At 35.5% G+C, this 14,402-nt stretch overlaps 1 protein-coding gene across 5 annotated transcripts in view; it reads left to right on the top strand.

The window, feature by feature from the left end:
- The window catches only part of LOC136034869 (constitutive coactivator of PPAR-gamma-like protein 1), a 125,549-nt gene that overhangs the window by 100,009 nt on the left and 11,138 nt on the right, over positions 1 to 14,402 (top strand). The window lies entirely within an intron of this gene.

Raw genomic sequence — 14,402 nt, 5'->3', positions numbered from 1 at the left:
AACGAAATAAAAATCTTAGGAGTAACTTTCACTAGTGACTGTAGTTTCAGTGCCCATATTATTTTAACCGTCCACAAGGCTAATGCAAGCCTTCAGACACTTACCAAAATGAGGCGTTTCGGGTGTGATACTAAAAGCCTTCTCCATGCCTACACGTGTTATGTTCGCCCGTTGCTCGAGTACGCGTGCCCGGTGTGGGGTCAATCTGCTATCCGCACAGCGTATCTATTACGCGACATAGAGTACGTCCAGAAAAGAGCAACAAGGATTATACTCCGAGACCGTGGCATACCCTACGATCAAGGCCTCGCTAAATTAAATTTATCTCCACTTAAAGTCCGGCTGGAACACCTTATTCACCAATTTGGAAAATTCATCCTAGCCAATAAGAGCCACCGATCACTACTACCCGAACCAGCCCCTCCCAATAGCCGAACTCGATTACGAAATAAACTTGTACCCCCTAAAGTACGAACCAATCGATACGCAAACTCATTTGTGCCTTTTTTCACATCAGTTTTTAATGCTGAGTTGTAGTGTGTTATTTTTGTTTAAATGTATGATTTTTGTGAAAAAACTGAATTTAGGTCTATGCTACGGTAGTTTTTAAATATACCGATCTCTCTCTCTCTCTCTCATCTCTCTCTCATCTCTCTCTCTCTCTCTCTCTCTCTCTCTCCCTCTCTCTCTCTCTCTCTCTCTCTCTCTCTCTCTATATATATATATATATATATATATATATATATATAATATATATATATATATATATATATATATATATATATATATATATATATATTCTATTATTCTAGACCACGGTACTTCGTATCGAAGGAGTTGTCGTAGAAACTTCTTAAAAAGCTCACTCGATTGGATATTGAAGGAGCTATTACCTCTTATAATAGTCAGAAGTGATTAGAGGGCAACGAACCCCCTCCCACGCCACTACAAATACATCTAATCAAAATTTCGAGATAGCCATTTTGCTCAGCGTACGTAAAAGATCAGTAAATTATGTCTTTGAGGATGACATCCCCCCCCCCTCCCCACAGCCTTCAGGGCAAGGGTTGTAAGTTATGTCCTGTGGTCATTTAAAGTTTTATAGAAAGGGTGGTCGTATAAATTTCGGAGGGGCTCATGTAATGGATAAGCAGAAGTTCTAGTACCCTTTCAAGATTCAAAGAAATGGAGGCTGGATGTCCCTCCCCACAACTCGTATTTTCCCGAAATACACCTGATATTAATTTTGGGATAGCCATTTTTGTCGTAAAAACTTCAAAAAAATGCCTTATTCGATTGGAAATTGAAAGGCTCTTTTTGGTAGTCATAAGTGATTGGAGGGCAACAAGCCCCCCCCCCCCAAACACCCAAAATATGGGATAGCCATTTTATTCAGCATAGTTTAAAGGTCTACAAATGATGTCTTTGAAGATGATACCCCCCCCCTCCACAGCCCTCAGCGCAAGGGTTGTAAGTTATGCCCTGAGGGCATCCTTGGTTTTTATGGAATGATTGGTTGTATAAACTTCAATGGGGAATCATTGTATTGAAAACCAGTTGTTCTAGTTCTCTTTTTAAGAGTGAAATTGATTAAGTGCAACCACTCCCCCCCCCCCCCCACGTCGTATTTTTCACAAATACATCCAATAAAAGTTTTGAGATAGCCATGTGTTAAAAAAAAAGTAATCTAAAGATCGTATGATAAGGTTTTTGAGGTGACATAATTCTCCGGAGTCTGGGGATAAGGATTGTAAGTTATACCCAAGGGGCATATAAGGTCAAACAAAGAACAGAGAAGACTGCCTTGGCTTGGCCATGTCCTTAGGAGACCCAATAACCGCAGCATGAAGCAAGTGCTTCTAGCTGCCCTGTTGTCAGATTGGCGCAGGCGACATGGCGGTAAATTCAAGAATTGGTGGGCAACTGCCAAAAACGACTTCGATCCCACTGGCGGATTTCGAAGATTTGGCAGAAAGTGGGAGAACTGCTGGCTCCGGTTTGCTGAAGAGTAGGCACAAGATCCCGGCAAATGGGAGTCAACCGTATTCTTCTAGATGCCGGGTGAGGTGTCCTTGTCTGGTCCCGCTACAAGTACAAGTATATAAGGTTTTCATGGAAGGGGGGTCGTGTCAACTTCAGAAAAGGCTCATTTGATTTTGAATGTATAATTCTAGTTCCTTCTAAAGAGTCAAACATGATGGAAAGCAAAGAGCCCCCCTCCCTGACACACTCTTTTCCCAAAATGCATTTAGTTGAAATTTTGAGGTAGCCATTTTGTTACCAATAGTCTAAAAACCATATTACCATGTCTTAGGGTGGATACAATCCTCAGAGCCCATTGGCAAAGATTGTAAGTTATGCCTGGGGCATATAAGGCTTTTATGGAATAGGTAGTCGTATAAACGTTGGATCGGATTGAGCTCATTTGATTAGAAGTTGGAAGTTTTAATGCCCTTTTTAAGAGTCAAAAGTGAGTAGAGGCGACCAGCCCCCTCCCTCAAGCCCATCATTTCCCAAAACATATCGATCGAAAATTAAGAGAGCTATATTGTTCAGCCTTGTTGAAATGTCCAGCAATGTTTTTTTGGGATGTCAACCTCCCTACAGTGGTCAGGACAAGGGCTGTAAGTTAGGCAATTCGTTCATTGTTTACACCTCGTTTATGTTATTGAGAAAGGTATGCATGTTTGAACTTTATTTTCCAAGAAGACGAAGGGTATTCAGGTGAGAATTTTAGAGAGTGATGAAGGGAGTGTTGAACTAAATCAAAATGCTTTATGTGTGTGTGGATTGTCAAAAGGGTGCAACACAGGAATAACCCCATGCCTTCTCAGACCAGAACACAATTTGCGCTTAACTGAAACAAACAAACAAATGACCGCGGATTGTAAGTTAAATTGACATATACTGACATTTCTTCGTTAAGGTTTTGCTAATTTTTCATTTTTGAAGGTAAGAAAGGTGAAAATATTTCAAACGTTTTTTTTTTTTTTTTTCAGAAAGCGCAAATTATTTTCTGGTCTTGAGTATGGAAAGGCATGGGGGGTTATCCGCCCTACTCGTGTTAATTTTTGTTCATTTTGAGCTTACTCGGCTATTTATTGTAATTTCTGTTCTTTTTAGTTTCACCTATTTATTGATAATGATTTATGGTAGTTTTAATTTATTTAAATGTGGTATTATTTAGATTAATTATATAGTAAAATCTCTGTTCTGTGGCATAATTTCATTGCATGGGCTCACCTATTTTCATAGGTACATTTTTTTTGTGGGGGCGGGGGCTCAGAGGGCAGTGCCACTTCTGAAGTTTCGTTTGCGAGATATGTCTGCGAAAACTCTCTTTCTTATTGAATTGCACTAAGGTTTGTATTTCGTGCAATCTTTCACAGCTATGTGTAAGGTTAAATCGAGGTCCCTCCTGGTCTCCTCCAGGTACAGTCGTAATCCATTTCATTTATATTTATGCTTTCTTGAGAAGAAAATCGTTCTTTACGTTTCAGCCCTTTTAATGACGATTTTTAAAGATTTGTTGTCTCACGTTAGCTTACTCCTTTTAAATCTCAGTATATAATAGATAATACTGTATATAATAAGATAAATTCCCTATTGTCTAATTACCTTGTGTATATAAATAAAACTTTAATGCAATGTGAAATTATATTAAAAATGTAATAACATAATCAGTATTAAAAAAACATGCGTTGTCTTACGTTTCCTGACTCATTTTCACTTTCAAATGTTTTCGTAAAAAAAAAAAAAAAAAAAAAAAAAAAAAAAAAAAAAAAAAAAAAAAAAAAAGGATAGTAGTAGATGGTTTTGGAAGTATATGATTGTTTGAAGTTACCTTGTACATCTTTCCTAGTTTTCTCTTCGTTTAATTTTACTTCGCAATCTGAATAACTTTTATTCCCACGCCCTTTTTTTCCTTACACTGTGTTCGACATTGTTCATCACTCGTGCAATTCGCTTGTTATTCTTGTTCTGGCGAAATTACCCTCCATCCCCTACTTGAAACAAACATCTCTGCAAGTGCCTGGGATACAATTGTGTATAATGGCATATGTCTTTTCGTTAACGCCATCTTCTTTTCTCTAGGATCTTTGTGACTATAGAAACGATCTAATTTTGAAGCTAGAGAGACTAAGAAAAGCTGTCCTCGATGGTCTATCAAATGATGTTTTTGCCGCTCCCATGCTGCCATCTCCAAGAAGACCTATGTGTGAGTTGATAGGGTTTATTCGCAACTATAGTAGCGTTACTCGTCTTGTGTGTGTGTGTGTGTGTGTGTGTGTAGGGGAAACTTTTGGTTCAGCGTGAAATTTGAGGGAAAAGCACATAGATTTATATATATATATATATATATTTTATATATATATATATATATATATATATATATATATATATATATATATATATAATATATATATTATATATATATATAACACAAGAGTTTCTTTTTTTTGCTTTTGTTGTTAATTTATTTTTTTTTTTTTTCTGTTTCTTGCTTTTTTGTTCCTTTCTTCTTTTTTTGTTTCTTGCTTCTTCTTCTTTTTCAATGAACGGATTAATCTCTAGATTAATGATTAATGAGGCTCTTTACTACAAATTTCCTTGCGTTGACCCTCTAGCAGTTGGGGCCCAACCCTAGGCCTTGTACTGCAAAGTAGAGATCAATCCCTGTGTCACCATAGACCATTGGACAAATTATTTAATTTTTTGCAATTAAATTTCTGAATTTCATGCTCAAAATGCTCCAAAAGATTTGATTATAAACACTGAACGTTCTCGCCTGCATTTCTTAGGAAGAAATCTCAGCTACTATTTGGTGGAAACACTTAAGATAGTAAAGGCAATTGGTTAGAAATACAAAGGAGAAGTCTGGATAAATTAGATCGTTAGTAAAGGCCAGTTTTGGTAGTTAAATTTCTCTCCGTGAATTTTTGACTAGAAAGTCGTTAGTTCATCGTTTTAATTAACTTTACCTCTAGTTCTTTTATATTAGCGTGATTATCGTATTTTGGTCATTTTGTTTGTTCCGATATGAATTTTTTTTCGTTTGATGGTGGGGGGGGGGGGTAATTTTTAGTGTATTTTCTAAATTCAATTTGACATCTTCACTGAGAAGAGATTATGACATGAAAGATCCCGTTGTGATAATAAATAAGAAAAGACGAAAATTTGATTCAGGTAGGCCATTGGAATTATACTGCTCTGGAATTATACACTTTTTTTTTTTTTTTTTTTTTTTTTTTTTTTTTTCTTTTTTTTTTTTTTTTTTTTTTCATTGATAATTTATGGAATCCTATTTTATGATGTTTGGTCAGTGTTGCTTGACTGCTCGGTATTCCAAAATATTTATATTTGTTTCGTTTCCCTGTATATTGCATTACGGCCAGCGTGATGTTTTGTTTTTCGTTTCTTTTATATTTTCCGATTGTGAAGTGTGAATTGAATTGCTATTTGTTGATCATGGAAGTACAGCTTATCGAGTTCATACAGTCACTTTTTTTCTAACTTCCGAACAAGCTAGGTGATCAGGTTGTCGATTAACGAAAATCTGGGAGAGTTGGGTGGCTTTGTAATTTCGTTTGTTTGATGTTTTTGTGAAAATGCCAAATAGGCAAATTGCAAAGTTCAGTGATAAACAAAATGTAATTTTCAAAATCTAGGAGGAAGGCATTTTGTTTTTTTAATACCCCAAAAAAAAATTTCAGAAACTAAGGGGAAGTGCAGTTGTCCCTCCTTACCCCGCTTAGTGAAGCCTCTGTTGGAGATTCCCCTTTTAGTGCTCCAAATGGCCAACTTCAAACTATTTAAAGCTCTGTTCATTAAGGCTGCATTATTGCCTTTAGTCAATTGTTCTTCTACTTCGTTGAAATGTAGATTTTTCGAAACGTCTCTTGATTTGAAGTTGAAGATAAGCGGTTGACATTTACTATTGTTTTGGCTTTATATATTAACTTTCAATTGCCCCCTTCCTTTACTAAAAACGTATAAATCTCTGACTTCTTTCGGGGAGGGAGCTTTGAAGAAGAGTTTGTTGGCTGTGATTTTTGAAAAGTGTTAATATCACCCCTCGAATAACTCAAAACTCTGTGCTTCTGTTATTAGGGTTTTTTAAACGGGAGGAGATGTACAGTTGAGCGCCTCCTTAGGTTGACCAATTTATGCTCTTTTGTGTGTGGACACATTATAATGTTTTTTGTTTTTTTTTTTCAGATCCTCATCAGGAACCGTCCTTTCCTAGCAATGGGCGTGGCGCAAGAAGGGGTCAAATCAGTCTCTCGAGGTGGGCCTGGTGGCCAGCTAGCTGTTGGTGGCGTTGTTGTTGGATCTTGGGGTCCTAACCCAGTGGCAAGAGGCCGAGGAAGAACTAGAGGACCAGTCAGTTTCCCAACGCGTGACGAGGACAAAGTCGCTCAGTATCGACTCGCAAGGTTTCTATTTCTTCTTCATTTTTTAAATAAATTCTGTTTTTAAACTTATAGACCTGATACAAAAAAAAAAAAAAAATAGTTGGCATACACATAATATGCTCATTTGTCTAAGTTTTTGAAACAAAACAGAACCTTGCATGTAATATTGTATCCTGTAAAGCAAATACTTATCGCAAACAACTCGCTGATGCGTTGCATCTTCTGAGGCTGGTAAAATTATTAGTCTTCACTTCCCTTTTGTTGTTATTACTCTTGGCAATTGTGCAGATGTTTCAGAAATGGTAAGGTGCACATCTCACAAGTGTAGAATGTCTGAATTGTATTTCGGACTTCAAAAGTAAAAAAAAAGACATTAAGGTAAAACATAAGTTTTAATAATGGCAGTTTGCTCAGGGTTTAGCTACTTGGTTCGAAGGGATAGCTTAAATATTCTGTTTTAAACTGGGACGCATCTAAAAGAAGACAACGATTTTCAATGTGTAGTTTCCAGAACTTCAAACAGATTCCAGTTTCCATAAGCTTTTCCAGAGTCCTCACACTTTTATAGAGACATTAGTGCTATTTTAAGCTATCATAGGGCTTCACGTCTGTGCGAGCACTCACATAAGTTTAGTATAATGTATTATAAAATGACAAAAATTTAATCTCAACAAGCAAACTATCTTAATATTGCTCTGACCCTCCTTACTTATGGCATCTAATACGACTGTCCTTTTTCTTTCACGTCTTTCGGTCTTTTTCAAATTTCTTTTATTTTCATGACCATGTTTTCGCACTCACCCGTTTTGCATTTCTAAACGTGATTTTAGTATAAGGTCTTTGGATGTCACCTTTCTAAAGCTGAGGTCTGTAACCCGTAATCGTTCATCCAGCTCGAATACTTAAAAGTAGTGTTTTCAACACCAGATGGTGGACCTTTGATAATCATCAAATACTGGGTTTTTCGCTTGAAGTGGATTCATATACTTCAGTTATAACTGTGGAAGACCTATTAACAATTCTAAGACTAATATACTATCCTAGCCTTGATGAATTCTTGATAAAAGCTTAAAATATTAAATATAATTGCGTTTGAATGTATTGCATTAAAAATTTTTTGTGTTTGTGTTAGTTAAAATTAAATATTGTTGTGTTAGAATTGTTTTAGAAAAAGCTTAGAACAGTAAATATAAAAACGATGAAACAGTGTAAGATCTATGAGCAATTCTAAGGCCAATTTACTAATTCTAAATTTGCCAAGTTTTCTATAAAAGTTTAGAAAAATTAATATAGATGTGTTTGAACGGTTTGTGTCAGAATAGGCTTAGAATAGTAAATAATACATAATTAAGACTTTTTGATAGAAGTCTAGGAATATTTAATATAAGTATGTTAGAACGGGTTATGTTAGAAAGTGTGCTAATAAATATGATGGTGCTAGGAAAGGCTTAGAGCAGTATTAATGCAAAAACAAATAACGTAATTTTAAGACAAGTTTACACTGCTAAGTTTAATGACTCTTCAACAATAGTTTAGAACGATGTATAGAGCTGTGATAGAATGTGCTGTGTTAGAATTGTTTGTGTCTTGGAAATTTAACACATCGTATAGATTGCGTTAGAAAAGGCTTAGAACAATAAGTATAAAAACAATATTATTTGGATCAACTCAGTATGCTTAGTTGATATTTTTTCGATAAAAGCTTGAAATACAATTTCGGTAAAAACAGGGTTAGAACAGTGAATGCAAAAACAAAATAATTGTGTATAACCTGCAGAAAATTTTAAGACTATTATATTATGCCAACTTTGATAACTTCTGATAAAAGGTTAGAACAATAAATATAAGGCTTTGTTTTAGAAATAGTGTTGTATTTTTAATTGTTTTCAAATTCTGCTAACAATATATTTACTTAGAACAGGAAATATAAAAGAATTCAACTTTGCAAGACTTGAGAACAATTTTAAGAGCAGTTTTCTAAGCTAAGCTTGATAAATTTGCGATAATTTTTACAACATTAAATTCAGTTATGTTAGAAGCATTGTCTTAGGTATTGCGCTGAGTTAAAAAAGCTTAGAAAAGTTAATATCAAAATATAATTATCTAAGATCTGGAAACAGTTTTATGACTAATTTGCTATGCTCAGACGAGAGAATAGAAAAAAGGCTAATGCACTGAGCTGTCAAAGAAAGTCAAAGTATTTATTTGGATCTTAGAGATAATGTCAGATTGTCCTGTGGACAATGTTAGTGCAAATCTCTTATCGAAACGTGGACAAAGTCGATACATAGAAGTTGATGAAAACTCACTGTAATCATTTATTTGAACTTGGCTGGAAATAATCCTGTAAAATTTCATTTCAAAAGAATTCTGAACTTGTCATTATATCTATTAGTGCAAAGGTTTGAGAGAGTCATAAATAACTTAATTTTAATCACGAGATTAAATTGATCCTTTGCTTACAATTGGATCTTTCGTAATCATAAAAAGATCATCATTGTTATGGCTATGTGTTTATATAGAGATTTTTTTATTTCTTGGAAATTGGTAGCGCTTCAAACATCCTGGAAAATTTTGAGTGGGCTGGGAAATTAAGTCTGAATCTCGAAATAAATAAAAATGAAAGTTATACAAAATAAGAAAGATAACAATAAAATTTCTGAAGATAGTCAATACAATCTAACCAAAAATTGTTGCTTTCTAATCAACAGCCGTCATCAGCGAAATATTATAAAAAAAAATAATTACATTCAAAGTACCTTTTGATAGAGTCTTAGCTGAACCCGTGTGAGGTAAGAAGATTCTTTCAAATTTATTTTAATATGAGTTTAGTTTCATTTTCTGTTTTTCTATGTAATTATGTTTCTTCGTTTGTTTTGTATTATATTGCGCTGATGGCGGATGTTGATTATATAGCCGAATATTCGTTTGGGCTATATTAGCTGTCTTACCAAGCTTACTCGTTATTTTCCCTTATTTTGTATAGTAGAAAGGCAGTATTGTCTTCGTCGTTAAAAGTTTCACCATCACTCATGCCAAAAAAAAGGACTAATATGCTTTGATTTCATTGAACCTTTTCTTACCTTATTTATATTAATTATAGTTAAGGTATCTGTTGAAGCTAAACCCTTTCATTATTGATCGAGAATTTGGCGTCTGAAATCAATTCAGTTATTCAGTGGTTTTATTATTTTTTATATTTTGGGATTACTTTTGATGAGTTTTTATCTTTTCGTAGTCATTCTGCCATCTCTGTATAAAATTAGCCCAGAATCTAAGATGTTTGCATCGATTAAGTATGTTTTTCCTTTTCTATAACTAAAATTCTTAATCGTTCTTTAATAAAATCATACCTAAGATATTGTCCCATTATTTACCTAAATACATATCCTAGTCATTTTAAACCCTCCAGATTTTACAGAATAAAGCCATAAGAATCCTTAGTACTTTCATTCATCGTTCTGCACGACCTCTAAGTCTTTCTGAAACAAAAACTTATTTTTTATTTGTTCACTAGCTGTTGGGGTGGCGCTTCGTGCCACCCCAACACCTAGTTGCTGGGGGCGCTTTGCGTCCCCCCAAGACCCCCGCGCGCGTAAGTCGTTGCGCGCCATATTAGTTACGTGCCATTGTAGTCGTCATTTATATTCCCTGTGTCCCGGTCATCATTTGTGTCCCGGTCTGTAATTTCTCTTCGTTATCCCTCCTGTGCCCCCGGTGTCCCCGTTGTAGTTGTGTCCCGGTCGTCATTTATATTCCCTGTGTCCCGGTCGTGATTTGTGTCCCGGTGTCCCAGTCTGTAGTTTCTCTTTGAGTGTCCCGGTCGTCATTTATATTCCCTGTGTCCCGGTCGTCATTTGTGTCCCGGTGTCCCGGTCTGTAATTCGTCAGTCGACAAACAACTTCATGACGACATACAGCTCAATCCTTATAATGACGTCAGTCGACAAACATGACGTCAGTCGACACACAAACATGACGTCAGTCGACAGACGCAGACAAACAACTTATTTATATATATATACTAGCTGTTGGGGTGGCGCTTCGCGCCACCCCAACACCTAGTTGGTGGGGGCGCTTCGCGCCCCCCCCAAGCCCCCCCGCGCGCGTAAGTCGTTACGCGCCATAATAGTTACGCGCCATTGTAGTTGTGTCCCTATGTCCCACCTGTGAATATAGATATATATAAATATATATGGTTTTAACTACGTAAAACTTGCGAATATACAACATTCTTTGCTGTCCCATTGTCTTTGCATATAAATAGATTGTCAGGTTATCCCCCTGTTTCCCCCGGTGTCCCCGTTGTAGTTGTGTCCCTGTGTCCCGGTCGTCATTTATATTCCCTGTGTCCCGGGTCCCGGTCATCATTTGTATCCGGTGTCCCGGTCTGTATATACATTCGTTTTTTAGTTTTGTTTTTCTCCTTTATTTTTTTCCTTTTTTTTTCTTTTTTAGCTTATTTAGATTTTAGATTTTTTAGTTTTTTTTATTAGTTTTTAGTTTTTATTTCTTTTTAGTTTTTTTGTCCCGGTCGTCATTTATATCCCCCTGTTTCCCCCGGTGTCCCCGTTGTAGTTGTGTCCCTGTGTCCCGGTCGTTATTTATATTCCCTGTGTCCCGGTCGTCATTTGTATCCCGGTGTACCGGTCTGTATATACATTCGTTTTTTAGTTTTGTTTTTCTCCTTTATTTTTTTCCTTTTTTTTCTTTTTTAGTTTATTTAGATTTTTAGATTTTTTAGTTTTTTATTAGTTTTTAGTTTTTTTTTCTTTTTAGTTTTTTTGTAGTTTTTACCTTCTTTTTAGTTTTGTTAATTTTTTTTTTTTTACTTGTGTCCTGGTCGTCATTTATACTCCCTGTGTCCCGGTGCTTTGTTGATTGCTAATCGAACATTCCTTTGTCCTGGTCGCTTTCTCTTTGAGTGTCGTCATTTATTTTTTTCTTTTTTAGTTCTTTTAGTTTTTACCTTTTTTAGTTTTTTTTTAGTTTTTAGTTTTTTTAGTTTTTTAGCTTTTTATTTTTTTTATTAGTTTTTAGTTTTTTTGTAGTTTTTGCCTTTTTTTTTAGTTTTTGTCCTGGTCGCTTTCTCTTTGAGTGTCGTCATTTATTAGTTTTTTCCTTTTTTTTTTAGTTTTTTATTGGTTTTTACCTTTATTCTAGCTTATTTTTCAGTTTTTTCCTTTTTTTTAGTTTTTTTTTATTTTTTATTTTTTTTAGTTTTTTACATTTTTTAGTTTTTTTTTAGTTTTTTTAGTTTTTTAGCTTTTTTACTTTTCTTATTAGTTTTTAGTTTTTTTTTGTAGTTTTTGCCTTTTTTTAGTTTTTCAGTTTTTTTTTAGTTTTTTATTGGTTTTTACCTTTATAGTTTTTTTAGTTTTTTAGCTTTTTTATTTTTTTTATTAGTTTTAGTTTTTTTTGTAGTTTTTGCCTTTTTTTAGTTTTTTCAGTTTTGACGTCACCTAATCCAGTTTTTTCAGGTGACGTCACCTGACACATCCATCCACACATCCACAGACAGACAGACAACTTATTTTTATATATATAGATATATATAGATATATTAAACCTTAGTTAACTTAAGGATTTGAAGTTAGCTCTCTGGCACTATGATATTATATCTCCAGCGAGTTATTTTATGAGTCACATATTCTTGTCACCCCTTTTCGCTCACTCCCTTCTTCATTGACTCGTTTTGGAGCGTATTGAACCCTCGGTTAACTGTGAAAGAGAAAAATTTTCAATAAGATACCAAATCTCTTCTGTAGCAAATAAGCGTAAATTAAAATAAAAAAATGTAAATCTTGTACTATTAACGTATTTCTGAAAGAAGCTTTATTTTCAAACCTTAGTGCACCTAAGGTGCGCTTAGGTCCGGTATTTTGAATTAAAATCAACTTGGTGGATTATGAGGAAAAAGTTGAGAGCCATGGCTACTTCGGAAAAAAAGCCAAGACAGATAGTCTGAGTGAGGGCAAAGCTAGCGTAAGCCTTCTTTACAATTTTTTTTTCGAGACTTACCAATTCCTTTTCTCGGAAAAATATGTACCGTTTCCTTGATCACCTATGCCATGTATGGTTCTATATACCTTAGGTTGTTCATATACTAACACATTGTCAGGATACAAACATGTTCCATCGAGATTTAAGGTTAATCCTCAATCCTTGGAAGAGGTCCGACAGATACTAGATATTCTTTGATAGGAATACTTGACCCACAAATGAAAGTTCAAATGGTTGCTACCCCCTCCTCTGTTCACCAACGAAATAATGCTATGAAGCATGAAACAGTGGACAAATAAAGGAATTGAAAACAATTTTCTGCAATTTTTTTTCTTTTACTTTCAGTCGGTTTGTTTTGGAACAATGAGATATACTGTAATATCAAACAGTTCGTAGTAACGAAACTGTAGTAAGGAGTGACCCGGCTCAATAGTAACCGAAACTCTAAAAAATGGAATTTTAAATATACAAGTTTCATCAAGTTTAGTCTTATCCATCAAAAGTTACGAGCCTGAGAAGTTGCCTTATTTTAGAAAATACCCCCTAAAAGTAAAAAAATCTAACGAAAATCACACCATCAGATTCAGTGTATCAAGGAACCCTACTGTAGAAGTTTCAAGCTCCTATCTGTAAAAATGTGAAATTTTGTATTTTTGCCAGAAGATAGATCATGGATGCGTGTTTATTTGTTGTTGTTGTTTTTTTTTGTTTTTGTTTTTAGGGGTGATCGTATTGACCGATACGCACGAGGCTCATTCTAACGGAAATTAAAAGTTCTAGTGCCCTTCTTAAGTGACCAAAAGAAATGGAGGGCACCTAGGCCCCCTCCCATGCTCATTTTTTCCAAAGTCACCCGATCGAAGTTTTGAGATATCCATTTTGTTCAGCAGCGTCGAAAAATTAATAATTATGTCTGTCGGGACTGCTTAATCCCCCACAGTCCCCGGGGGGAGGGGCTGCAAGTTGCATACTTTGATCATTGTTTACATATAGTAATGGTTATGGGAAGTGTAGAGACGTTTTCCGGAGGACTTTTTCGTGTTGAGGGAAGGTGGGGTTGGTCGGGGAGGGCGTTACATGGGATGATCTTTCCATGGAGGAATTTATCACGAGGGAAGAGAATTCAATGAAGGGGCCCTAGGATTTTCTAGTATTATTTAAAAAACAATGAGACAATAAACGAAAAAAAGTCTTTCAGTTGGAAGTAAGGAGCAGCATTAAAACCTAAAACGAATAGACGAATAGGCATTACATTTACGAGGGGGCTCGTCTCCTCCGCAACGCCTCGCTCTTTACGCTAAATATTTTTAGTAATTTCAACTATTCATTCTACGGCCATTGTGATTTAGGGGCCATTCATAAATAATTGGGACAAAATTCAAGCTTTACTGTAAAGATCGAAGTGTTGACGAGGGGCGTACCCCCTCATATATGTAATAAAAATTTACAAATGTAGAAGTTCGTCACGTAAGTTAATTCGTAGTTACGTATATTTATTACTAATAAAGCCGTTCGTCAAAAAAATAAAAATCTGTAGTTGCCTTTAAAGTGAACAAAAATTGGAGGGCAGCTAGACCTCCTCTCCCACTCCTTTTTTATGGTACTTGGTATTAACCAAGTGACATATAGCAATCGCCAATTCTGTCGGTCCGTCTGTCTGTCTGTCTGTCTGTCGGTCCCGGTTTTGCTACTTTAGGCACTTCCAGGTAAGCTAGGACGATGAAATTTGGCAAGCGTATCAGGGACCGGACCAGATTAAATTATAAATAGTCGTTTTCCCGATTTGACCATCTGGGGGGGGGGAGTGGGGGGGCGGTTAATTCGCAAAAGTTAGAAAAAATGAAGTATTTTTAACTTATGAACGGGTGATGGATCTTAATGAAAGTTGATGTTTGGAATGATATTGTGTCTCAGAGCTCTTATTTAAATCCCGACCGGATCTGATGACATTGGGGGGAGTTTGAGGGGGGGAAACCTAAAGTC

This window comes from Artemia franciscana, chromosome 13 (assembly GCF_032884065.1).
Source record: "Artemia franciscana chromosome 13, ASM3288406v1, whole genome shotgun sequence".
Taxonomy (NCBI): Eukaryota; Metazoa; Arthropoda; class Branchiopoda; order Anostraca; family Artemiidae; genus Artemia; species Artemia franciscana.
Note: the sequence above shows the minus strand (reverse complement) of the source record. Positions and strands in the feature narration are given on the sequence as shown.